This window comes from Pleurodeles waltl, chromosome 12 (genome assembly GCF_031143425.1).
Source record: "Pleurodeles waltl isolate 20211129_DDA chromosome 12, aPleWal1.hap1.20221129, whole genome shotgun sequence".
Lineage (NCBI taxonomy): Eukaryota > Metazoa > Chordata > Amphibia > Caudata > Salamandridae > Pleurodeles > Pleurodeles waltl.
In genome coordinates this window covers 308064684-308090150 of record NC_090451.1, presented here as the reverse complement: position 1 = coordinate 308090150, position 25467 = coordinate 308064684, and the positions used below count along the sequence as shown (strand labels likewise).

The 25467-nt window shown below is 46.4% G+C and overlaps 1 protein-coding gene across 8 annotated transcripts in view; it reads left to right on the top strand.

The window, feature by feature from the left end:
• The window catches only part of CHD9 (chromodomain helicase DNA binding protein 9), a 1629153-nt gene that overhangs the window by 231252 nt on the left and 1372434 nt on the right, over positions 1–25467 (top strand). The gene's annotated exons all lie outside the window — the stretch shown is intronic.

Here is a 25467-nt window from a genome sequence, read left to right as displayed (position 1 = left end):
GGAGGAACAATTATCTTTGGCTTTCACCACCTTCTGGATCACTATAATTATTGTGTGATTGTTTTTACCATCTTCACCTGGTACGAAATGCAGAGGCCTGTTTAGACTTGTCTACCCAGGTACACTTACATGTCATCAGTGTTAACCCCTTCGCTGCCAGGCCTTTTCCCCCTCCTGTGCCGGGCCTTTTTTTGCCTATTTGGGGCAGTTCGCGCTTAGGCCCTCATAACTTTTTGTCCACATAAGCTAACCAAGCCAAATTTGCGTCCTTTTTTTCCAACATCCTAGGGATTCTAGAGGTACCCAGACTTTGTGGGTTCCCTTGAAGGAGGCCAAGAAATTGGCCAAAATACAGTGAAAATTTCGTTTTTTTCAAAAAAATTGGAAAAAGTGGCTGCAGAAGAAGGCTTGTGGTTTTTCCCCTGAAAATGGCATCAACAAAGGGTTTGCGGTGCTAAACTCAGCAGCTTCCCAGCTTTCAGGAACAGGCAGACTTGAATCAGAAAACCCAATTTTTCAACACAATTTTGGCATTTTACTGGGGCATACCCCATTTGTGCAATTTTTTGTGCTTTCAGCCTCCTTCCAGTCAGTGACAGGAATGGTCATGAAACCAATGCTGGATCCCAGAAACCTAAACATTTCTGAAAAGTAGACAAAATTCTGAATTTAGCAAGGGGTCATTTGTGTAGATCCTACAAGGGTTTCCTACAGAAAATAACAGCTGAAAAAGAAAAATATTGAAATTGAGGTGAAAAAACCATCAATTTTTCTCTACGTTTTACTCTGTAACTTTTCCCTGCAATGTCAGATTATCGAAAGCAATATACCGTTACGTCTGCTGGACTCCTCTGGTTGCGGGCATATATAGGGCTTGTAGGTTCATCAAGAACCCGAGGAACCCAGAGCCAATAAATGAGCTGCACCCTGCAGTGCGTTTTCATTCTATACCGGGTATACAGCAATTCATTTGCTGAAATATAAGGAGTAAAAAATTGCTATCAAGAAAACCTTTGCATTTCCAAAAAGGGCACAAGATAAGGTGTTGAGGAGCAGTGGTTATTTGCACATCTCTGAATTCCGGGGTGACCATAGTAGCACGTGAATTACAGGGAATTTCTCAAATAGATGTCTTTTTTACACACACTCCTATATTTGGAAGGAAAAAATGTAGAGAAAGACAAGGGGCAATAGTACTTGTTTTGCTAATCTATGTTCCCCCAAGTCTCCCGATAAAAATGGTACCTCACTTGTGTGGGTAGGCCTAGCACCCGCGACAGGATATGCCCCAAAACACAACATGGACACATCACAGAAAACAGAGCTGTTTTTAGCAAAGTGACTACCTGTAGATTTTGGCCTCTAGCTCAGCCGCCACCTAGGGAAACCTACCAAACCTGTGCATTTCTGAAAACTAGAGACCTAGGGGAATCCAAGGAGGGGTGACTTGTGTGGCTCGGACCAGGTTCTGTTACCCAGAATCCTTTGCAAACCTCAAAATTTGGCTAAAAAAACACATGTTCCTCACATTTCTGTGGCAGAAAGTTATGGAATCTGAGAGGAGCCACAAATTTCCTTCCACCCAGCGTTCCCCCACGTCTCCCGATAAAAATGATACCTCACTTGTGTGGGTAGGCCTAGCACCCGCGACAGGATATGCCCCAAAACACAACGTGGACACATCACAGAAAACAGAGCTGTTTTTAGCAAAGTGACTACCTGTAGATTTTGGCCTCTAGCTCAGCCGCCACCTAGGGAAACCTACCAAACCTGTGCATTTCTGAAAACTAGAGACCTAGGGGAATCCAAGGAGGGGTGACTTGTGTGGCTCGGACCAGGTTCTGTTACCCAGAATCCTTTGCAAACCTCAAAATTTGGCTAAAAAAACACATGTTCCTCACATTTCTGTGGCAGAAAGTTCTGGAATCTGAGAGGAGCCACAAATTTCCTTCCACCCAGCGTTCCCCCACGTCTCCCGATAAAAATGATACCTCACTTGTGTGGGTAGGCCTAGCGCCCGCGACAGGATATACCCCAAAACACAACGTGGACATATCACAGAAAACAGAGCTGTTTTTAGCAAAGTGACTACCTGTAGATTTTGGCCTCTAGCTCAGCCGCCACCTAGGGAAACCTACCAAACCTGTGCATTTCTGAAAACTAGAGACCTAGGGGAATCCAAGGAGGGGTGACTTGCGGGGCTCGGACCAGGTTCTGTTACCCAGAATCCTTTGCAAACCTCAAAATTTCGCTAAAAAAAACACATGTTCCTCACATTTCTGTGGCAGAAAGTTCTGGAATCTGAGAGGAGCCACAAATTTCCTTCCACCCAGCGTTCCCCCACGTCTCTCGATAAAAATGATACCTCAATTGTGTGGGTAGGCCTAGCGCCCGCGACAGGATATGCCCCAAAACACAACGTGGACATATCACAGAAAACAGAGCTGTTTTTAGCAAAGTGACTACCTGTAGATTTTGGCCTCTAGCTCAGCCGCCACCTAGGGAAACCTACCAAACCTGTGCATTTCTGAAAACTAGAGACCTAGGGGAATCCAAGGAGGGGTGACTTGCGGGGCTCGGACCAGGTTCTGTTACCCAGAATCCTTTGCAAACCTCAAAATTTGGCTAAAAAAACACATGTTCCTCACATTTCTGTGGCAGAAAGTTCTGGAATCTGAGAGGAGCCACGAATTTCCTTCCACCCAGCGTTCCCCCATGTCTCCCGATAAAAATGATACCTCACTTGTGTGGGTAGGCCTAGCGCCCGCGACAGGATATGCCCCAAAACACAACGTGGACATATCACAGAAAACAGAGCTGTTTTTAGCAAAGTGACTACCTGTAGATTTTGGCCTCTAGCTCAGCCGCCACCTAGGGAAACCTACCAAACCTGTGCATTTCTGAAAACTAGAGACCTAGGGGAATCCAAGGAGGGGTGACTTGCGGGGCTCGGACCAGGTTCTGTTACCCAGAATCCTTTGCAAACCTCAAAATTTTGCTAAAAAAACACATGTTCCTCACATTTCTGTGGCAGAAAGTTCTGGAATCTGAGAGGAGCCACAAATTTCCTTCCACCCAGCGTTCCCCCACGTCTCCCGATAAAAATGATACCTCACTTGTGTGGGTAGGCCTAGCGCCCGCGACAGGATATGCCCCAAAACACAACGTGGACATATCACAGAAAACAGAGCTGTTTTTAGCAAAGTGACTACCTGTAGATTTTGGCCTCTAGCTCAGCCGCCACCTAGGGAAACCTACCAAACCTGTGCATTTCTGAAAACTAGAGACCTAGGGGAATCCAAGGAGGGGTGACTTGCGGGGCTCGGACCAGGTTCTGTTACCCAGAATCCTTTGCAAACCTCAAAATTTGGCTAAAAAAACACATGTTCCTCACATTTCTGTGGCAGAAAGTTCTGGAATCTGAGAGGAGCCACGAATTTCCTTCCACCCAGCGTTCCCCTAAGTCTCTCGATAAAAATGGTACATCACTTCTGTGGGTAGGCCTAGCGCCCACAAAAGGAAATGGCCCAAAACACAACGTGGACACAACATATTTTTTCACAGAAAACAGAGGTGTTTTTTGCAAGGTGCCTACCTGTGGTGTTTGGCCTGTAGCTCAGCCGGCCCCAGGGGGGGGGGGCAGAAATGCCCTAAAATAAATTTGCCCCCCCAACCCCCACCCTCCCCCCAGGGGAGCGACCCTTGCCTGATGGGTCGCTCCCCATCTCTAAAAAAAGAAACAACAACAAAAAAAAACACAAAAAAAAAATTCCCCTGGCGCCTAGAGGTTTCTGCCCCCCCCCCCCGGGGGCAGTTCGGCCTAATAATAGGCCGATCTGTCCCCCGGGGGGGCAGAAATGGCCTAAAATAAATTTGCCCCCCCCAACCCCCACCTCCCCCCCGGGAGCGACCCTTGCCTACGGGGTCGCTCCCCCTGCGTGACATTGGCGCCAAAAAACAAATCCCCGGTGCCTAGTGGTTTCTGCCCCCTTGGGGGCAGATTGACCTAAAATTGGCCAATCTGCCCCCAGGGGGGCAGAAATGGTCTAAATACAATTTGCCCCCCCAGGGGAGCGACCCTTGCCTGATGGGTCGCTCCCCATCTCTAAAAAAAAGAAACAACAAAAAAAAAAACACAAAAAAAAAATTGCCCTGGCGCCTAGAGTGTTCTGCCCCCCCCCGGGGGCAGTTCGGCCTAATAATAGGCCGATCTGTCCCCCGGGGGGGCAGAAATGGCCTAAAATAAATTTGCCCCCCCAACCTCCACCCCCCCCCCGGAGCGACCCTTGCCTACGGGGTCGCTCCCCCTGCGTGACATTGGCGCCAAAAAACAAATCCCAGGTGCCTAGTGGTTTCTGCCCCCTAGGGGGAAGATTGACCTAAAATTGGCCAATCTGCCCCCTGGGGGGCAGAAATGGTCTAAATACAATTTGCCCCCCCCAGGGGAGCGACCCTTGCCTGATGGGTCGCTCCCCATCTCTAAAAAAAGAAACAACAAAAAAAAAACACAAAAAAAAAATTGCCCTGGCGCCTAGAGTGTTCTGCCCCCCCCCGGGGGCAGTTCGGCCTAATAATAGGCCGATCTGTCCCCCGGGGGGCAGAAATGGCCTAAAATAAATTTGCCCCCCCAACCCCCACCCCCCCCCCCCCCCCCCCCCCCGGGAGCGACCCTTGCCTACGGGGTCGCTCCCCCTGCGTGACATTGGCGCCAAAAAACAAATCCCCGGTGCCTAGTGGTTTCTGCCCCCTAGGGGGCAGATTGACCTAAAATTGGCCAATCTGCCCCCAGGGGGGCAGAAATGGTCTAAATACAATTTGCCCCCCCAGGGGAGCGACCCTTGCCTGATGGGTCGCTCCCCATCTCTAAAAAAAGAAACAACCAAAAAAAAAAAACACAAAAAAAAAATTGCCCTGGCGCCTAGAGTGTTCTGCCCCCCCCCCCCGGGGGCAGTTCGGCCTAAAAATAGGCCGATCTGTCCCCCGGGGGGGCAGAAATGGCCTAAAATAAATTTGCCCCCCCAACCCCCCCCCCCCCGGGAGCGACCCTTGCCTACGGGGTCGCTCCCCCTGTGTGACATTGGCGCCAAAAAACAAATCCCCGGTGCCTTGTGGTTTCTGCCCCCTTGGGGGCAGATTGACCCAAAATTGGCCAATCTGCCCCCAGGGGGGCAGAAATGGTCTAAATACAATTTGCCCCCCCAGGGGAGCGACCCTTGCCTAATGGGTCGCTCCCCATCTCTAAAAAAAGAAACAACAAAAAAAAAAAACACAAAAAAAAAAATTGCCCTGGCGCCTAGAGTGTTCTGCCCCCCCCCCGGGGGCAGTTCGCCCTAATAATAGGCCGATCTGTCCCCCGGGGGGGCAGAAATGGCCTAAAATAAATTTGCCCCCCCAACCCCCACACCCCCCCCCCGGGAGCGACCCTTGCCTACGGGGTCGCTCCCCCTGCGTGACATTGGCGCCAAAAAACAAATCCTCGGTGCCTAGTGGTTTCTGCCCCCTAGGGGGCAGATTGACCTAAAATTGGCCAATCTGCCCCCAGGGGGGCAGAAATGGTCTAAATACAATTTGCCCCCCCAGGGGAGCGACCCTTGCCTGATGGGTCGCTCCCCATCTCTAAAAAAAGAAACAACAAAAAAAAAAAACACAAAAAAAAAATTGCCCTGGCGCCTAGAGTGTTCTGCCCCCCCCCGGGGGCAGTTCGGCCTAAAAATAGGCCGATCTGTCCCCCGGGGGGGCAGAAATGGCCTAAAATAAATTTGCCCCCCCACCCCCCCCCCGGGAGCGACCCTTGCCTACGGGGTCGCTCCCCCTGCGTGACATTGGCGCCAAAAAACAAATCCCCGGTGCCTAGTGGTTTCTGCCCCCTTGGGGGCAGATTGACCTAAAATCGGCCAATCTGCCCCCAGGGGGGCAGAAATGGTCTAAATACAATTTGCCCCCCAGGGGAGCGACCCTTGCCTGATGGGTCGCTCCCCATCTCTAAAAAAAAAAAAAAAAGAACAAAAAAAAAAAACACAAAAAAAAAAATTGCCCTGGCGCCTAGAGGTTTCTTCCCCCCCCTGGGGGCAGATCGGCCTAATAATAGGCCGATCTGCCCCCAGGGGGGGCAGAAAAGGCCTTCCCAAAAAATTGCCCCCCCTGGGAGCGACCCTTGCCAAAGGGGTCGCTTTGTTGCGTGACATTCGCGCGCAAAAACAAACTCCCTGGTGTCTAATGGTTTCTGCCCCCCTTGGGGGCAGATTGGCCTTATCAAAATAGGCCAATCTGCCCCCAAGGGGGGCAGAAATGGCCTAAATATATATTGCCCCGTAGGGGAGCGACCCTTGCCTAAGGGATCGCTCCCCACCTAAAAAAAAAGAATTCATCACCCCAAAAAAAAAAAAAAAAAAAAATGGTCCCTGGTGCCTAGAGGTTTCTGCCCCCCCTGGGGGCAGATCGGCCTTATAATAGGCCAATCTGCCCCCAGGGGGGGCAGAAAAGGCCTTCCTAAAAAAATGCCCCCCTGGGAGCGACCCTTGCCCAAGGGGTCGCTCCCTTTTGCCAATTTCAAGAAAAAAAAAAAAAATCCCTGGTGTCTAGTGGGGTTTCAAAAGCCGGATTGCAAGCAATCCAGCTTTTGAAACCTGTGAGAGACTTCAAAGGGAAGGAAATACATTTCCTTCCCTTTGAAGCCTCTCGGGGCCTCCCCCATGGGATTGAAAAAGAAATGCAAAAGCATTTCTTTTTCAATCGCGCTGGAAGCTCTGCTTCCAGCGCGATGGGGGAGACCCTGTGACTAATCAGCGCGCGCTCGCGCGCTGACGTCACAGGGGGGGTTGGGGGGGGTCGGGGGTGGGAGGGGAAGGGCTTCCCCTTCCATCCCTGACTTGGGGGGTGGGGGGAACCCCACAGAGGAGCGAGAGCGCTCCCTCTGGGCTGTGTGCCGAGGACGTAGTGGTTACGTCCTCGGCACAGCAGCACTGTGCCGCAGGACGTAACCACTACGTCCGCGGCACAGAAGGGGTTAAAACAGCTTTACTGGCTGCCCATTAAAAGACGATGAGATTTTATAGCCAGTGTCTTTGTCCGTAAGACCATGCATAAAAACCCACCTGTCTTTCTGACCATGAAATTCTCTTGGTACAGTCCTGTTCTCTCAACACACAGTTGTCTTCTAACTGTTGCTGAAACCTGCACTGTTACATATAGTGATGGGACTTTTTCAACAACTGCAGAAAAACCTAGGTCTCACTTCTGTTCACAATCTGCTCTGTTACAGTTCAGTAAATCTGTTACACTTTATGGCTCCAATATAGCATTTATTATCTTGTACCAAGTAACGTTGACATTCAAGTTATTTACAAAACCCCTCCATACATCTTAGGAATTAATTAAGAACAACAATTAAACAGACCATCAATACATAGCCTCTGTCTTTGGAGAAAACAATCTTATTTCAGATGGTTGGACTTCTGAGTCAGTGCCTAAATCTACTGGGGTCAACAGGCTTCTTTTAACCCATTAGTTAAAGGGAAAAAAAGAGCCTGATGTTGCAAAGACGATGGAAGGTGTAGTTTCTCCAGTACTGGATCGTTCATAGATTCACATGCTTGAATCCTTCCCAGTCATCAAAAGCGCGAGTCCCACAGTATCACAATAAAGCAGTCCATTACATTATAGTAGGCTGTAATGGCAATTAACAATCACTTTAATAGCTTATCCATAGCTTAATAAAGAACCAAACTCAGCCAATCAGATGACAGCACAGTCTAGAACACTTGCAAATAGAGGCTGAGCCCCTCAGAATTTCTTCCACACGTTGTATGTAGGGAGTCTCCCTGATCTCTGCCCAGTTTTTTCATGAAACCAGTGTTATCTTACATCTACTAACATGTCTGGGTTATCTAAAGAAGAAAAGTGCTTTTCAGGCCCTGTTGTACATGTGGGAAGAAAATAATTAATTTTGAAGACCCCCCCCCACCCCCCCCACACAATGACTGCGTCTGCTCTTTATCCTAAACATAAGGTAAAAGACTGCAATATCTCTCATACCGTTTCCATTAAAACCTCATAAAACCTCAAAGGATAGAGAGGGGAGGCTTCTGTGGCTTCAAAAACACCAAATCAAAAATATCTCCTTGTTCTGAGGAAGAAGACAGTAAATCTTCTTCCACTTCCCAGAAAAGGTCACAGAAGAGGGAAAGGTGGCATGTGAAGGAAACTTCAGTGGACTCCAGTAAGGCCTTACAGAGAACTCGCCATGAGTCTGTCAAAGACAGTTAAAAAAAGGAGAGAAGAGAAATAAATCTCCCCAAAATCTGGCAGTTCTGAACCCCACTACTCCATCTGTGAAATCTGGAGTATACTCCAAAGTTCTCCTTTGAACCGTTAATGCCAAAGCCTAAAACAGCTTTAAAATTTTCAATGACCGCCACCTTGCTCTCAAACACCAAAGTCGACGACGGTAACCATTATCACACCGCCATCCATATCATCGTCTGCATCTTTCAAATCGACAAAAGTATTGTTAATGAAGGCTCGGTCAACGAAATCTGCACAACCATAGACTAGAATAACTGTTGACGCTGAAGATTATCAAAAAGCCTTTGCTTTTGGGCAGCTACATTCACAGATTTGACTGTCATTGACGACAATAAAAATCACAATCATTCATTCCGCCTGAACACACTTCCCAAAGTAAGGTGTCTCCTCTCCCTCCTGGTCATCTTTTGAGCGTGGAAGAATCAGATGATGCAGGCCCATTTGGGACTGTGCACAGCCGTTCCAAACTCCATGTAAAATACCAGGATGAGAAATGTGAGCACTCTCACCAGGAATAAAACGACCCCAGTAGACTGAATAGTCAGCACTAACCATCTACAGCAATATCTGTCACAAGCAGGTATGGTACACATTTCTTTAACTCTTTTCCAAGACCTCCAAGGGATGCTGCAGGACTACTATAAAAGGTTTTCTGCGCCCACAACACCCAACATAGCCTTATGTTCCATCTTGGCTTTCATCTCCGAGAGCACTGAGGCCCATTCCACCACCACTGACACCCAGGATGTCTCCTGCATCCAGCTTTGCAGCTCCTACTAGGGATGATTCGTCGTCATCAGATGATGATAGGAAGGATGGAGAGATTCCAGACAATAACTACAAATGGTATGACTATTTGATTCCTAGTCCATCACCACCTGCTCCTCGACAAGTAGACTCTCCTCTACATGACATAAGGGGTTTTCACGACCTGATGGAAAGCGTGGCAAAAAGGTTCCACCTGCCAATGTCAGTCACAGTCTGATTTCTTTAAGGAGCTTGTGAAGAAGTCGTGCAAGCCCCCCTGATAGATTATATCCGGGAGGAGGGCATGTGGATTATGAATAACTCTGGGAGGGTTGCAACCATCCTGCCTTGAATAGAAAAAAAAAAAAAAAAAAACAAGGCACCAGAAAACTCACCTGCCTGTTTAATTGGGACTCTCGTGGTTTAGTGCCATTCCAAAAATTCCTCCATGCCGGTTTCTTCTCCACCAGATAGATAAAGAGAGGGTAGGCACCTGGATAATATAGGCAAAAGATTTTCAGCTATGTTTTTCATTACATTCTGTGCTGCTAACACCTTGTCCATCTTGGGCTGATATGATCGGCAAATGTGGTCCGATATCAGTGCCTTTGTAGACCTAGTGCAAAGAGGATAGAAGATCAGAAGCAAAAACAATTCTGCAAGAAGGGGAAAGAACATCCTCGCAGATAGTGCCCTCATCTAGCGATATCACGTCCAGAGGCTTCTGGCAGGGGCTGCCGTTTTAAGACAACAAGGTTGGCAGAAACCAACATCTTTCTGGCATGAGATTCAGTCAAATATCCTGGGAGTGGCCTATGATGAGGAAGCCCCCTTTGGAAAAGATGTCTGATGCTTTACAGGCCATCATGTCTGATACTGAAACTGCAGATACTGTGTGCAAGTTGTGGTTTCCGAAAGTGCACTTTAGGATAGCACGGGGAAGAGGTTTCACTTCATACAGAATCGCTTGTCAATGCTTTCAACAGTACCAACCCTACCATCAGCAGTGTAGGCCATTCTATCAGCAGCAGCCCTATTGACTGCTACCTATAGCCGCTCATAGCAAACAAGGGCTGAGACCGAAGCAGAAAACCAAGGTAGAGACACAAGGAAACAGTGACCCCTCTTAAGTGCTGGTTGCACCCAAACCTATGCAAGCGGTGGGGGCAAACATTCCCAACTTCTCCCACGAATGACATCAGATAACATAAGACAGATGGGTTTTAGACCTTGTCAGCTACGGTCATACCTGGATTTCATTAAGAGGCCGGCAACCACTCCACCAAAGGGAGTGCACTCACAACGTCTTTTCTTACTCTGGAAGGAAGCCCTCACCATGTTGAGCAAAGCAACGATAGAATAAGTCACCCGCCCCCCAAAATGGAATAGGTTGCTACTCCTGTTTTTTCCCTCATAAAAAAGAAAACTGGCGACCCATCTTGGATCTCTAAAAATTTAAAAATTGTCTACAAAAACAATTCTTTTGCATGGTCACCCTTCCTTACATTCTGCATTTCCTCAACTACAGAGACAACGTGACAACCCTGGATTTGCAGAATGTATATTTTCATATTCCCACACATCCCAAACATTGCTAATGTCTAAGATTCACAGTAGGTGGCACTCACTACCAGTTCAAAGTTATCCTATTCAGCCTCAAATCAGCTCCTCACATCTTCATGAAATACCTCTCCCCTGTGGCAGCATCCTCAAGGAAAAGTGATTATCAGGTATTCCCATACCTGGACGATTAGCTTATTAAGCACCAGTCAGGCGTCAAAAGCCATGGAAGCTTGTCTATCATTGTTCAGCAAATTAGGTCTCACTGCGAACCTCCAAAAAATTGAGTGTTCCATTAAGAAGGATAATATTCATGAGAGTGGATTTAGATACCATGCAAGACAAAGCTTTTCTGTCTCAGGAAATACACCTAGAACTCAAAGAACTGGCACTCAAAACGCTGGGAAGAAATTCAATTTCAGTGCCTCAGCTGAAATCACTCCTAGGAATTATGTCATCTGCAGTAAATCTAGTCTTTTTCTCCTGCCAAAAAATGAGGCCTCTACAGGAGGGACTAGAAAAACAGTGAATGGAGAAAAAAATTGGATAATTTGGCGATCTAGTGAAGAAACACACAAGGCATGACAAAAGCTCTAACATGGTGGTCTAAAACCGGCCATCTTTCTGAGGGTATCACATTCCTTCCTCAAATACCGGATTTCGTAATGACCATGGATGCCTTCTTAGAGGGCTGGGGCAGCTACCCTCAGGACCTGCTGATCGGGAGAAAGTGATCTCCAGTCTAAAGGACCATGCATTGCTTTTGACTGGAGCAAAAAGCAATTTTTCTCAGTCTCCAAACTTTCCTGCCTTGGTATAACAGGTTTGTCACTGTTAGTTTGCACCGACAATACCACCAGCATGCATTACATAAACAAGTAAGGGGGCACAAGATTACCTAGCACTTGCCAGAGAAGCTCAGGAGATCTGGAGCTGGCACATGAAGCAGAGGATGACGCTTCTGGCAGAACATATTCCAGGGGCAAGAAATGTCTTAGTGGATCTGCCAAGCAGAACACGGACCAGTTGCCACAAATGGGAACTAAATCAGTTGGCTGTAACCAAGATTTCCTTCTGGGGCAAGCCGGCCCAAGATCTCTTTGCAACAAAAGAGGACCGGAAATGCCAGTTGGCTTCCGAATCCAGGATCCTGGGGGAATATGTTTCCAATCAGATGGTCAGAAATTGATGCATATGTTTTTCCCTTGATGCCTCTTACTCTAAAGGTTCTCAGCAAGATGACGGCAGAGGACTGTTGTCTAATCCTGACAGCTCCAGATGGCCCAGGCAGCACTGGTTTGTGGAGCTGCTCCTATTGTCAGAAACCAACCACATTCACCTGAAACTATCCAGGACACTCTTGACAATGAGCCAAGGCCAGGTCCTTCATCCAGACGCGACTTCTCTTCACTTATGTGCATGGCTTCTGAATTCCATGAGTTTGCGGATCTGAACATCCCTGTGGACTGCAGACATTCTTGCTAAAGCCAGAGCAGGCAACCCTATAAAAGTTTATTGGTTGAAATGTAAACATTTCTGTCTAGACAGAAATCGAATGTACATCCTATTCAGTGTTCATCTGAGCATATATTACCTTATCCCCTGTCAATGCTGCAATCAGGCTTGTTATATGCATCAGTTAAGGTGCATCTCGCGGCTATTTCAAGATAGAGACACTCATCCAACTCTCTATCCTTGTGGTCAGACAGGATCATTAAGCAGTTCATCAAAGGACTGTTCAGGGTTTCCCTACATCAGGGGCCTCAGCCTCCTGCATGGCAGATGAATGTTGCATTAGCACACCTCTTGAAGAGTCCATTTGAACCAATACACAAAGTGGTCCTCAGATTCCGATCATGGAAAGTCGCATTATTACTGGCATTAACATCAGCTAGAAGGATGAGCAACATACAGGCATTTACAGCTAAGGGACGTTTTCTCACTTCTGCAGACTATTCTTTGATTCTCAGAACAGATCCAAAATGTATTCCCAAGGTCCCTTTTGGATTTTCATCTAAATGAACTAGTGATCCTAAGAACCTTCTTTCCAAATCCACAGTCACCAGCAGAAAGATCCCTGCTTTTGTTAGACATTAAAAGATTTCTGAAGTTCTATCTGCATTGAACACAGATTGTTCATAGCATATAGGAATACTCCTAGAGATGCACCAGTCATGAAGGCAACCATCCCTCGATGGATCTTATCTGCTATCCAGTTTTGTCATTCCACAGCTGGCAGACCATTAACAGCAAAGATCAAAGCGCACTCTATTAGAGCAGTCTTTACTTCAATTGCATTGTTTGCTGGAGTACCTCAGATAAGATATGTTGTGCTGCAACATGGAAGGATGCGCATACATTCATGTAGCATTATTGCCTGGAATCAGCGCAGCGCAGCGGTGGAGCCATTATACAGGCAGTGCTTTGCCACTTATTTCAATAAGGTGAGCCTCTGTTGATTACATTTGTTTCCTTGTACATATTTATACAGCTTATAATATGATTATATGTTTATTCGTCAACATATGGATATTTCTCTGTATAAATGTTTATGCCCACCATCCGCTATTGGTACTATTAACATGAGGTTTTATAAATTCTGTAGCTGCCTATTATTTTTCTAGCATGTGACTCTATGAAAGATTCAATACTGGAGAAGAAAATAAGTTACTTACCTGTAACTGAAGGTCTCCAGTATTGGTATCTTTCATAGATTCACATGCAACCCACCCTCCTCCCATTAGAGGCTCCCTTCATTTATTGGAGGATCATTTGGCACTTCTCTGTGATGAAGTCGCTGTTCACTTGGCCAAGGAGGGGGGCCCTGTGCCAGAAGTAGGTTATGGTTGTTATTCCCACTACTTTCTGGTGCCCAATAAGGACAATTGCCTTCACCCTATCTTAGACATCCGGGCCCTCAATCTCTTCCTCAGGATGGAAAAGTCCAAAATGCTCACCCTGGCTCAGGTCCGGTCTGCCTTGGATACTGGATGGTAGCATTGGACTTGCAGCACACCTACTTCCACATACCCATCCTCCCTCCCCACAGACGTTACTTACGATTTGTGGTAGGTCACAAGCACTTTTAATTTACCGTGCTCCCCTTTGGCCTTACCAGCTCCCCTCCTGTATTCATGAAAGTGATGGTGGTGGTCGCAGCTCATCTGCGCATGTTAAGGGTTTCAGTTCAGTCTTCTCCTACCTTGACGACTGGCTGTTGAAGGCAAGCACACCCAGACTGTCTCCCACCTTTACACTACGGCAAACCTCCTGGATTCGCTTGAGTTAACTATAAACTTTGCTAAGTCACATCTGACTCCCTCTCACACTTTTCCTTTCATCGGGCTGTTCTGTACACAGTGCAGATTTGGGCCAGTCCTCCTGAAAAGAGAATCCGGGATAATCAGGCTATGTTACAGATGTTTCAGCCTCTAGCCTGGATTTCAGTGAGAATGACTCTGCGACTGCTGGGCCTCTTAGCCTCCTGCTGGTCATACATGCCAGATGGCATAATCTGGCTCAGAAGTAGGACCTGAGGTTCCAGTGGGCACAGCATCAGGGGAACCTGTCCGACATAGTCTGGATCTCAGAGGGAACTGCACAAGATTTGCAGTGGGGGCTTTCAAAATGAGATTGGGTCAGCAGCAGATCCCTCTCCCTTCCCCAATTAGATATCACAGTAGTGACAGGTGTGCGACTCCTGGGATGGGGTGGCCACATCGGAGCATCAGATCTGGTCTCCGGTGGAGTCCAGGCTCCACATCAGTCTTTTGCAGCTTTGGGCGATCAGGCTTGCTTTGAAAGCATTCCTTCTCTCTCTCAAAGAGAAAGTGGTGCAGGTGTTATAGGACAATGGCACTGCCATGTGGTACTGCAACAAGCAGGGCTTAGTGGGGTCGTGGACCCTTTGTCAAGAGGCTTTGCGCCTCTGCACATGGCTGGAACACTATGGCATATCCCTGGTGGTTCAACATCTGGCAGCCTCTCTGAACCCCAGAGCAGATGAGGTCAGCCGTCAAATAGTCCATCATGAATGTCGTCTCCATCCAGTGGTAGCGTGAGGACTCTTTTGGCAGTGGGGAAAAGCCTTTGATAGATCTGTTTGACTGCAGAGAACGTGCAGTGTCAGCTGTTTTCCCTGCTGGAGTTTCCAAGGCGGACCTCAGGCCTTGTTTACACCTTCCCACCAATACCACTTCTGCCCAGAGTTCTGAAGAAGATCAAAAATAACCCTTGTGACTCCGGACTGGGCACAAAGAGTATGGTATCCTGAGCATGTCCACGGATCCTCCGATCAAACCTTTCCTTTGGGGATGATCTCCTGTCGCAGCAGCAGGGGATGGTTCTCATCCCGAACTTCTCCAGTCTCTGCCTTTTTGCATGGAGATTGAGAGGTTATAGTTGACAGCTTTTGACCTTCTGCCCGAAGTCTGCATTGTTATCTTGGCAGCCAGGCGTCTCCTCACCAAAATGGTATACTCCTGTTGTTGGCACACATTTGTGGCGTGGTGTACCAACAATTCTGTGACCCCATTTCTGCACCTCTGTCTGAGGTTCTACTGTTCGTCCTCTCTCTTTCCCATCAGGGCTCTGCTATGGGCACCCTTAAAAGCTACCTATCTGCCATCTCAGTCTTTCTCAGAGTGCCAGATCAACCTTCATTGTTAGTCTCCCATTGTTGGGAGGTTCATGAAGGGACTCGCCTATTTGTTCCTACCTACCCCGTTCATAATGCCCCAGTGGTATTTCAAACCTGGTCCTTAGCTACCTCGTGTGTGCCTCTTTTGAGCCACTACATGATGCTGTTGTTCACATTTAAAACTGCTTTCCTCATTGCTGTCCCTTCTGCTCCCAGAGTGAGTGAGCTTCAAGCTGTTTCTTCGAAGACACCTCCTTCCTTCCCAGTGTGGTCACGCCCTTTCATGTAGGCCAGTTCATCACTTTGCCTACGTTTTACACACCTTCACATTCTTCTCATAAAGAGGAGAGACTCCACCGCCTGAATCCAAAAAGAGCATTGGCGTTCACCTTAATCATACCAAAGATTTCTGGGTGGACAATCAACTCTTAGTAGGCTATGTGGGTGTGAAGAAATAAAGGACAGGCATGCAGAAGCAGACCATCTTGCAATGTGTGGTTCTCTGCATCAAGATGTGCTACACTTTGGCAATGAAGCAACCCCTTGAGGGTGTGCATGCTTACTCCACCATAGTAGCAGCTGCCACCGCAGCATTACCATGCGGAGTTCCTGTCTTGGACATCTGCTAGACAGCAACGTGGGCATCTCTGCACACGTTCACAAAGCATTACTGCCTGGACTGTCAGGTCCGCAGAGATGGTTACTTTGGCTGTTCGGCCCAGCAGGACTTTCTGGTATGATCTTGATTCACAGCCCACCACTGAGGATGGTATTGCTTTGGTGTCTATTCTAAGGTAAGGAATCTGCAACTAGAAGTCTCTATCAGATAAACAAGTTTCTTAACTTTGGTAACAAATTATCTGGTAGAGACATATTCTAGTTGCAGATTCCTTACTGACTTATCCTCCCTGCACAGCAACCTAATTTCTAGGTACAGGGATCCCTTTTCAGGTCCCTAGTTCGGGCACACCATTCTCAGTGTTCTTCATGCCTTTGACTCACTGGAATGGAATGTCGTAAAATGAAAGTGAAATCAGTACGCTGGGGTGGTGCCTGTATACAACGTCATCATGGCGACCACGACTCCGACTGGCGCGGAGTACTTCTCAAAGAAAACTCTGGATCCAGTCTGATGCCTGGGGGATATTCTAAGGTAAGGAATCCGCAATTCGAATGTCTCTACCAAATAATTTGTTACCAAAGATAAGTAACTTGTTATTTTGTGACACTTTTGTTTCTGATTTTTAATGTTTTAAGGTGGCAATTTGTACTTGTGGTCTGTCCTTGAAAGCTGGGCTGGAATGATTGTTTATGCCCCTTGTGCAACCTAGGGCCCCAGGATGTACATTCTGTTCTTTTTATGTATTCTATGTTACAAATGTCACAGGCATGTTTCCTAAAATAGATCTTTTTACGTTGGTGTTAAGACATCACAAAGAACCGTAACTTTTAGCGCTCTGGAAAGCTACACTAGACTGCTGTTGTGTTTTTAAAATGTTAACTCCTTTTTAAAAGTGTACTGGTTTATCCTTCATGATATGTATAAGATAATATGTTGTAATTTATTTGAATAGCTCCATTTACTGTACTGTGCTTTGTCTCTAGAATACAATAAAAATAACTGTTCAAAATATTTGGGAAGGAGCACAGATTTAACTGAAGGATAAAGAACATACCATATCTGAATGAAGCTGATTGTGAATGTTTCCATTTTCTACTCCCATCTTTTGGGCAGGCGGATGAAAGTTATGTTTTTCTAGCTATGTTTTGCTAGGATAGTTTTCATTAATTTGAGTTCAGCTATTGTAGGTTGGATATGTTAATTATTAACTTTTTCAGTGGCATTTTGTATTAGTTTTTATATTTTGCCCAGTTGTATCCTGTGTACGCTGTAAAATTACATAGATGGGTCTATGGATGAGCTCAATTAGCTTCTGATAGTTGTTTCCTTTGGATAAAGTGTTAGTTGCTTAACATCTTCATTTGGGAGATTCGTGGCATCCTCTTTGTGTTGCTGTTGCAAGAGTAATAATACCTTTTTGTACCCCCAGGTCCCAGAAGGGACGATAAGTTATAAATTTGCAGTTGAACCACAGATGCTTGATGAGCCAAATCACATTTGATGTTATTCTTAGCAGAACCTATTTGTTAATAATCCTCCCTCTTGGTGATTGCAATTACTTAATAATGGAGGTAAGAGTTTGTGGTTTTACCAGAGGTAAAAACCATTAGTTGAAAGGGTCCAGTTACGAGGCTTATGGGTTTATGGATTTATTTAGTCCCAGGAAGGCTTTTGAGATGATATTATAGCTTCTTGGTTGCTTTTGAAAGTGTTGTAAATTGGGATTTGTTCCCTAGTAGGTTTTTTCAGAGACGTTTGTTTGTCTTTCCATACGAATCTGGATAGCGTCTTGTTAGAGCTGTTTCAAAAGTGAAGAGAGGCAAGATAATCAGTCCTAGGACATAGAGTTTTCAACTTTTCATCATCTTATTGTTTTCTAAATTACCCCACCATGAGAGACTTACGCGAGGACCGTATCCTTTTTTGGTCTCGCCTGAGATAGCAGATGTGCTGGCGCTTTTAAACTTAAAAAGCGGTTAGAGTCTGGTCATTACTTACCATTGGTTGGCTTCATCAGCCTTCCCATTTCCAACCTTTCCCCACCACGTTGCATGTGCCTTCTCCCTCAACCTGATTATCTGACCGCCCCCCACCCCGGCCAGTAAAAAAAAGTTGTATGACCTGAGCAGCACTGACCGCGTCATAGCATTTTTCCCCCTAAACGCTGGCACAGAACCAATAGGTCTCATCTATGTGAGATCTGTTGGCTTTTTCAATGTTTTTTTGCCATGTTGTATAGCAGCAAAAAAAACACAGGGTCAACATTGTCTGAGACATGACACTTTATTACATGTTTTAAAAAGAAAATGTTTAAAAAAAAGTTTAAGCAATGCTGAACAGCATCTGTGCTGCTGTAAAACGTGGCTTAAAAATGGCACAGCAAAATGTTTTCACACAGGCGAGCCCCATTGGCTTTGTCAATGTTTTTATTATTATATTGTCTTGGGTTGTATTTGATTTGAATGAATGAACAGTTATCTGTGAATGGTGTCTCTAAACATGTAATGTGTGGGATTCCATTCAAATTTAAGTGGGATATGTGAGGTTTCATACCAAGTGTAGTTATAAAAAGAACATTTCTGTTTTGCCTTCATTGGATTTTAGTTAGAAACATTGGCATATGCTGATATTTCTTCTAATACTTTGATTATGGAGGATTCTGGGGAATTAAAGAATGAGGATATCACCTGTGTAGGCTGCTATCTTGTACTTGTTTTGGCTATTTTAAATGCAGTTTATTTGGTCACCTATCTCTATTCTGCTTAGGAGAGGTTCTGGGCAATAGCAAGAGAAGTGGGTATGAGGGGGTAGCCCTGACAAGTGTCTATTTGTAATTCACAGGTTGTTGAAATAATTCTATTGAACATTATATTTGTTTTGTGATGTTCCTATAGCAAATTGACAGTCATAATGAATTTCTTTGGTTGGCCATGCCACACTAAAGGTTCAGAGAGATACTTACACACTACTCAGATGCCTTTTGGGTGTACAGTGCAATCCCACAGCGTAATTTTCTTTGTTTATATATTTTGTGGCCAGGTTGACATTAGTGAGAAGTCTGTTCCCTTCATTAATTCCGTTTGCTCCGTTTCTCTCGTAGGGGATTTCCATGTATAGTCATAAGCACTGAATAGTTCCGCGCGCCTGCGGGGACCCCGGAGCACTGTTGTGTAATATATTCTTAAGTGCAATCATCAGCTCCTTGACAAAAAAAGGTCTGTGAAAAACACTTAAGAATAACAATGTGCAGCCTATGTGAACAGCTACACAGGCCAAATTGTTAGAAGAAAAAACAGTTGTAGTGTAAATTCACGTTTAAACCTCAATTTATTCTATAAATACATAAATAAATACATTCTCATATTTTATTTACACCCCTCATGAGAATAAAACAATGTAGGGCAGTGTAGCCCTTAGGCTGCCATTATACAGAATGAAAATAGAGCTGTGCCTTTAAGAAAGTAAAGTCTTCCTGTTTCCCATCATGCACAGCAAAAGGCAGTTGCCTCAGTTCTTTTTTCCGGCTCCTTTCTGACAGGACCCTGAAGCATTGAGCTCTACCTCACAAAATCCTTTTGTGACAGAAATTCATTTAAAATCTTTTGAATTTCAATTTCACTCGACGTTTTTAACATTGAGTGATCATTTTCTACTTTTTTCTGTTAGATTCTGACAGAATTTTGAGGTTTTTCTACTTCAGAAATGCCTTCACTGTTTGACAAATGCCCTTATTGTGGCAGAAAAAAGGCCAAAACAGATCCACATCGGGTCTGCATAATTTGCCTTCCATCCAGCCACAAACCGGAGTCGTGTGACATCTGCAAAACCTTCTCCAGAAGGACCCTTCGTGACAGGGAGAAGATCCGACTCCAGGCGAAAGAGGACAGGAGGAAAAGTGGTCATTCTACCACAGAGCGAGGAGAAGGTCAGTCTTCTACCAGGGCTCACACTGTTTCCTCTATAACTCCGACCAGACCGGCTCAAAAACGGCACAGGTCTCCGACGACGTCGAGGGCGTCGACGTCGAGGCAAGGAACGGCGCCAACATGCTCGCCGTCGAGGAGTGGTTCGCCAGCGAGAAAGAGACATCGCTCGCCGTCGGCGACGATTTCGCCGTCGAGACGGCGTGGACTTTCGCCGTCGACACGGCGAGGACGTTCCACGTCGAGGAGATCTGAATCCGGCTCGCCGTCGACACGGCGAGAGCGATCAACGTCGAGGGGTGCTCGACGTCGTAGGCGTTCACCGTCATCACGGCGACGTCGAGGGTCGTCGTCGAGAGATTTTCAACGGCGAGAAGAATCTACGGCGAAGGGCACTCGCCGTCACCGTACTTCGACGTCGAGGAGTGTGTCGACGTCGAGACAATCAAAAAGACCTAGAAGGGTTTATACAACCTCAGAATCCTCGGCTTCACTCATCCTCCTTCCAGCGTCTCCACAACTCTCTCCTCGACAATCACCATTGCCACAGACGCCGGTAACACCTACGGCGCCTCTTCCGGCTCCTCCTTCAGAGTCTGTTTTGAGGTCTCCAACGCGGTCTGTAAGACGTTCGGGACATTCCTCTAGACGCTCTTCTTCCTCTCGGCACCGTCATGAATCAGAGATCTCAGCATTCACATCACAGGCGTTCATCTTCGTCTACACGGGACTACTCTCCAACCCTATCCGACTCGCCGTCCCCGAGAGTGTCCCCCATAGATGATGTGAATACGTTCCAGGAGGTCTTAGTACGAGGGGCGACCAAGCTGAACATCCCGCTGGCGGTACCTGCCCCATCGACGTCAGTGATCTTCGAGACCTTGCATCACAGGACATCTTCCAGACCTTTGCTTCCACTGGTTCCAGGTCTCCTCGAACCAGCAATGGATATTTTCCTTGCACCGGCCGCAACAAAGTCTGCTCCTTCCAGACTTATTAAAAAATATCGTCCACCAGAACAAGATCCTCTATTCTTGAGGTCGGACCCAGTACCTGATTCGGTGGTCATAGTAGCGGCAAAGAAACTGCATTCAACCTCACCGTCTTCTTCTTCGCCTCCAGATAAAGAGAGCAGAAAGATAGATGCTGCAGGACGAAAAGTATGTTCTACTGCAGCCGTCACGATAAAGGCAGCCAGCGCTACTGCGTTATTAGGGCGATACGACCGTGCCCTCTGGGACTCTTTAATGCAGTTTGCGGAACATCTTCCTAAGGATAAAAGGGAAGATTTCCTGGAGGTCGTGGGTGAGGGAGCCATGGTTTCTAACCAAATTATAAGTGCTGCAGCTGACTCTTCGGTGCTATCCGCACACAATTATGCACACGGGATAGCGCTCAGAAGGCATGCATGGTTGAGACTTACATCACTCAAACCTGAAGCGCAGCAGAGAAAACAAAACTTGCCTTTCTCGGGCTCCACCTTGTTCGGTTCTCATGCCGATGACGAGATGGCTAGAATGAAGGCTGAACTAGATACCCTGAAAGCGGTAGGCATGGAAAGACCGAAAGAACAAAGAGAGGTTTTCCGGCCATATCAACGACGACTTTTCACCCACCGGTATCAGTCGCCACACTGGATGTCTTCGCGCCCCCAGCAGCAGCAACAACAGCAGCATCAAAGGGGTTTCTCCACTCAGCGAAGGTCGACAAGGGGTCGTTCAACACCTCAAACTCAGGCAACTCGACAGGCTCCCACGTCTAAGCCCTGAATCTTTGCTTCCCCCTCCTCCGTTATCCACTCCGGTAGGGGGAAGTATCTCAAATCATCTGGACGAGTGGCTACGCATCACAACAGACACCTGGGTATTGAATATTGTGAGACATGGTTGTGCTCTCAGATTCACCAGTTCTCCACCATCTGTTCCACCCAAAACAGCCAACCACCATCTCGAAGCTCTACAGTTAGAGGTCAATATCCTATTGCAAAAAAGAGCCATAGAACCCGTTCCCATCAGCCAACAAGGGAAGGGGATTTATTCGAGATATTTCCTTGTACCGAAAAAAGACAAACAAGAGTTTCATCCCATCTTAGATCTGAGGACAGCAAACAAATGGATTCGCAAAGAAAAATTCAGGATGTTAGCCTTACACCAAATTTACCCACATCTACGTCAGGGCGACTGGCTCTGTGCGATAGATCTTTGCGACGCTTACTTTCATATCCCAGTAACCAAGAAACATCGAAAATTCCTAAGGTTCACCGTCGGAAAACGCCATTACCAATTTGCAGTTCTACCTTTCGGCCTAAAATCAGCGCCGAGAACTTTTTCCAAATGCATGGCGGTAGTAGCCGCCCACTTGAGGAAACAGCGAATATTAGTCTACCCCTATCTAGACGATTGGCTCATAAAGGCCTCCAGTTGTCTCGAGGCACAACAACATTTCGAATGGACTCTACAACTGCTGCAAAAACTTGGTCTTCAAGTCAATCTCCTGAAATCTACAGCAACACCTGTTCAGAGGTTGCATTACTTAGGGGCCATTGTAGATACCAGGCTAGGAAAGGTGTTTCCTTCGGAGGAACGACGGTTATCGATTCTCCAAAAGTGCAAACAACTGCAGGAAAGACCTCAAGCCACTGCAAGAATAATAGCTTCTCTACTGGGCTCGATGGCGTCTTGTATCCATCTGGTTCCCAATGCTCGCCTCCATATGAGACCATTGCAGGAAAATCTGGAGGATCAGTGGTGTCAACTGAGGGACGATTGGGAGAACAAAGTCCTTCTTTCTCCTCACACCCTACAATCCCTCAAGTGGTGGTGTTTACCCAGCAATCTCTTGGTGGGGATTCCGTTCCAACAACGGCCTCCATCTCAAACCATCGTAACAGATGCGTCACTGCTCGGATGGGGGGCGCACATGGAACATCTTCGAGTCCAAGGCGAGTGGTCACAGAGAGAGAGTCTCTATCACATCAACCTGCTGGAACTTCGCGCAGTCCACCTTGCGCTCAAAGCCTTCCTTCCCTCTCTGAGAACGGAAACTCTCCTTCTCCAGACAGACAACGTGGCCACTATGTACTACGTGAACAAACAAGGAGGCACCAGGTCCAGAATTTTATCCAAAGAGGCTCAGACAATCTGGCATTGGCTTCTAGCCAGGAACCTGTCGCTAGTGGCAACTCACCTGCCCGGCATCCAGAATGTTCAAGCGGATGCCCTCAGTCGGGTAATGGACGAGAACCACGAATGGGTACTACACGACGACGTCGTTCATTCCATTTTCGCACTCTGGGGTACCCCCTCTACAGACCTATTCGCAACCCCAGAAAACAAAAAATGCCAAAACTTCGCCTCCAGATATTACCATCCAGGGACACTGGGGAATGCCCTGTGGATAAGCTGGTCAGGAGCATTTCTTTACGCCTTTCCACCGCTTCCCCTGATTCCGGCGGTCCTCCAGAAGCTGTCCAATGCTCAGACCAAAATGATCCTAATTGCTCCGGAGTGGCCACGCCAGTGGTGGTTCCCAGACCTTCTTCACCGGTCACTCAAACCACACATCAGGCTACCATATCGTCCGGACCTTCTCACGAAGTTCAGAGGGCAGATATCTCATCCCAACCCCTCATCGTTGAGTTTGGCAGCATGGCTCCTGAGCTAGTGCAATATGGACACTTGAACCTACCTCAGGACTGTATGGAAATTCTGAAGGAAGCAAAGCGCCCTTCCACACGATCAGCCTATGCAAGCAAGTGGAAGAGATTCTGCATTTGGTGTTTACACAACAACATTGACCCGGTTTCCTGTGGAGAACAATCTATCCTGCCATACTTGTTAAGTTTGGCAAAATCGGGCTTACAACTGTCGTCAATAAAAGTTCACTTGGCGGCGGTAACGGCATACAGAAAGAGTCCTTCACAAACTTCCTTTTTTCGGATTCCGATTATTAAGGATTTCCTAGAAGGTTTAAAGAAGGTTTTTCCTCCCATTAGAAAGCCTTCTCCTCCATGGGAACTGAACGTTGTCTTATCACGTCTGATGCTGCCGCCATTCGAGCCGATACATAAGGCATCGCTGCAGCATCTCACATGGAAAGCTGCTTTTCTGGTGGCAATCACTTCAGCGCGTAGGGTCAGCGAAATCCAGGCCCTTTGTGCTCAGGAACCCTACACGGTTTTTCATTCTGCGAAAGTGGTAATGAGAACTCATCCAAAATTTTTACCTAAGGTAGTCTCCGACTTCCATGTGAACCAAACAATTTCATTACCGACTTTCTTTCAGAATCCAGCTACTCCTGCTGAGAGAACTCTGCACTCTCTGGATGTAAAGAGAGTCTTGAAATTTTACTTGGACAGGACAAAAAGCTTACGAAAATCACAACAGCTTTTTATTAACTATGGCCCAATCAGATCAGGTTTGGGCACATCTAAACAATCTTTATCCAGGTGGATTGTTTCATGTATAATGTTATGTTATCAGTTAGCAAACAAATCCCTTGGTGGTAGGCCAAAAGCCCACTCTACCAGAGGGAAAGCAGCTACTGTAGCCTTGATGAGAAATGTCCCTTTGGCAGAAATATGCAAGGCTGCCACTTGGAGGTCGGTCCATACCTTTACTAAGCATTACTGCCTTGATACAGACGCTAGGGCAGATGCGCAGGTTGGACAGGCCTTGCTCAAGAATTTGTTTGCATGATTCATGTTTTCTCAGTATTCTTATGTCTACTCCACCGCGGTTATGGGGATGGGCTTGCTACTCTATTCAGTGCTTATGACTATACATGGAAATCCCCTACGAGAGAAGGAATGGTTTCTTACCTGTAACTCCAGTTCTCTCGTAGGTGTATTTCCATGATAGTCATAAGCAACCCTCCCTCCTCCCCGGTGGAGTTTACATAGAACATGAATATTATCGAGGTTGGTACTCCAACAAATGTTTTGTTTCTTCATGTCAGGTTACTAGCCTCCAAAAAAGAACTGAGGCAACTGCCTTTTGCTGTGCATGATGGGAAACAGGAAGACTTTACTTTCTTAAAGGCACAGCTCTATTTTCATTCTGTATAATGGCAGCCTATGGGCTACACTGCCCTACATTGTTTTATTCTCATGAGAGGTGTAAATAAAATATGAGAATGTATTTATTTATGTATTTATAGAATAAATTGAGGTTTAAACGTGAATTTACACTACAACTGTTTTTTCTTCTAACAATTTGGCCTGTGTAGCTGTTCACATAGGCTGCACATTGTTATTCTTAAGGGTTTTTCACAGACCTTTTTTGTCAAGGAGCTGATGATTGCACTTAAGAATATATTACACAACAGTGCTCCGGGGTCCCCGCAGGCGCGCGGAACTATTCAGTGCTTATGACTATCATGGAAATACCCCTACGAGAGAACTGGAGTTACAGGTAAGAAACCATTCCTTTTCTTTTAGTTGGCAGATGATGGATTCTAAACGTTGTGCTTGGAACTTGGCAAATATTCAACATTACTTGTTTAGCAAGGACATTGGGCTGCATTTCTTAGTTTGTAGTAGATCCTTCCCTACTTTAGGTATGAGCATTATTGTAGCTTTGCTAAACAATCCATGAGGTGGTTTAGAAATTTAAAAATGATTAAATACTGCTGTGTGTTTTTTGCGGGGTGTGGGTTTCACCAAACCTTAATTC